This window comes from Urtica dioica, unplaced genomic scaffold (genome assembly GCF_054948205.1).
Source record: "Urtica dioica subsp. dioica isolate 48M unplaced genomic scaffold, U.dioica_male_clone48M_v1_H2 Urtica_dioica_male_H2_contig_15, whole genome shotgun sequence".
NCBI lineage: Eukaryota > Viridiplantae > Streptophyta > Magnoliopsida > Rosales > Urticaceae > Urtica > Urtica dioica.
Genome location: NW_028297217.1, coordinates 312,501 through 315,000, shown reverse-complemented (window position 1 = coordinate 315,000; position 2,500 = coordinate 312,501).

Sequence of the window (2,500 nt, the reverse complement as noted above, 5' to 3'; positions counted from 1 at the left end):
AAAAACATTTTTTTTTTTTCAAAATAAATTATTGAAAATCATTTTTTTTTAAAAAGCTCCGCGTGTTGGCCGCCACGCATCCTCGCCGCCCTCCTCCGCCGCCCAACGAGTCCATGTGTGCAAAGGCCCACAAATCATCGGCGGCGGAGGCCACCATTCAATGGCTCCGTGTGTCCAGTGGCGCCCACACATCCTCGCCGCCCTCCTCCACCGTCCCACTTCTCAGTGTGTCCAGGGCCCACACATCAACGCCGCCCTCCTCCACCATACCACTTCTCCGCGAGTCCAGTGGGCCACACATCCTCGCCGGAGAAAAGCCACCAGCCATACTCATCCTCACAATTCCGCCGGAGCAAGGCAGCGCACGGTGGCGCCACCCTCTCCTCCACCCTCTGCCGGAGAAACACAACGCCGTGTTTCCATTAGCCTACAAATCCCCGCCATTTTCCGTCAAATCCGTCAAAAAATTCCGTCGCACCACCGCCGGAGCACGGCGGCCCATGGCGGCGCCGCCCCTTCCCGTCAAAACCCGCGTCGCCGTGTGTCCCAAGCCCACACATCCCCGCCGCGGTCGAGGAATGACTCGATGAAATGGGCCAGCCGGGCCCGCCATGGCCCAGTCCCCAGCCCACCCAAGGAACCACCCCCCCCTAAAGATACAAACGAACATTTGGCCATCTGACACCAGTAAACATTAAAATGGCTGAGGAGGGGTACAAAAATATTTTCTGGGAAATTTTATTAACCTCTGTGAAGTATTCTGATGCCCTAACCCACTTTCGCCATTCGCCCCACTGCCGCCGCTCGAGCATGACTCGAGCATTTCTCTCCCGTCCCTCAAGCTCTGACTCGGCCATTGATCGAGCGTGCCTCGAGAATTTCTCGGCCATCTCTCGAGCATTTCTCGGCCATCTCTCGAGCATTTCTCGGCCATCGCTCGAGCGTGCCTCGAGCATTTCTCGCCCGTCGCCTCGGCCATTGCTCGAGCGCGCCCCAGCATTTCTCGGTCGGCCATGTCTCGGCCATCGCTCGACCGTGCCTCGAGCATTTCCCTCCCGTCGCTCGAGCATGACTCGGTCATCGCTCGATCATGCCAACGATCGAGCGTGCATCGGCCATCGCTCGAGCATGCCTCGGCCATCCTCTAGCATGCTCGAGCATAACTCCCGTCGCTCGAGCATTCCTCGGCCATGCTCGAGCATGCTCGAGCATTTCTTTCCCGTCGCTCGAGCATGCCTCGGCCATCGCTCGAGCATGCCTCGGCCAGCGATGGAGCATGCCTCGGCCATCCTCTATCATGCTCGAGCATTCCTCCCGTCACCCGAGCATTCCTCGGCCATGCTCGAGCATGCTCGAGCATTTCTCTCCCGTCGCTCGAGCATGCCTCGGCCATGCTCGATGCTCGAGCATTTCTCTCCCGTCGCTCGAGCATTCCTCGGCCGTGCTCGATCATGCTCGAGCATTTCTCTCCCGTCGCTCGAGCATGCCTCGGCCCGTGCTCGATCATGCTCGAGTATTTCACTCCCGTCGCTCGAGCATTTCTCTCCCGTCGCTCGAGCATGCATCGGCGGCTCTAACGTTTTCTCACGAGCCTTCAACCCATTATTTTACCTCACTAGACTTGCCTCCGCCTTGGTTCTTAACCTTTTAGGGAGAACATTCATATTCCAACAAATTTTCATCCACGGAAAATTTTTGGTCGCCGGAAAATTTTCCGGCGGGCGGTCGCCGGAGCTCCGCCGCCGGCGGGGGGTCACCGGCGGTCGGTCGCGACTTGTCGGGTCAGCCCGGTCATAATCCGTCTTTGGGTCCGTAGCAAATTATGCTCTTATCATGCGAGTCAACTCTTGGTCAACATTTTCAAGCTCAAGGAACCACCCCCCCCTAAAGATACAAACGAACATTTGGCCATGTGACACCAGTAAACATTAAATTTTCCAAGGCCATGACCAAAAAAAAAAAATTATTTTTTTTTATTTTTTTTTTTGAACCTCCATCTAGTATAATGTTTTTTAAGATATATGCTCGAGCTATAATCAAGAGAACCCATGGGAATATTTTTAAATTAATTTTTTAAAATCACGTTCCAGGATCCGGTCGGCCATTGCTCGAGCATGACTCGTCCGTCGCTCCATCCTGCTCGGCCATGACTCGGCCGAGGCGTCAAATTTTTTTTTTTTTTTTTTTTTAATTTTTTTGAATCTCCATCAAGTATAATGTTTTCTAAGAGATCTGGAGTTGGTCTTGTGAAGAGAACCCATAGGATTATTTTTAAATTAATTTTACAAGCTCCAAAACATGTTCCAGTCGTCCGGTCGGCCATTGCTCGAGCATGACTGGGCCGTCGCTCCATACTGCCTCGGCCATTGCTCGAGCATGACTCGGCCGAGGCGTGAAAAAAAAAAAAAAGTTTTTTTTTTTTTTTTGTTTGAGAATCTCAAACAAGTATAATGTTTTCTAAGACATATGGAGTTGGTTTTGTGAAGAGAACCCATGGGAT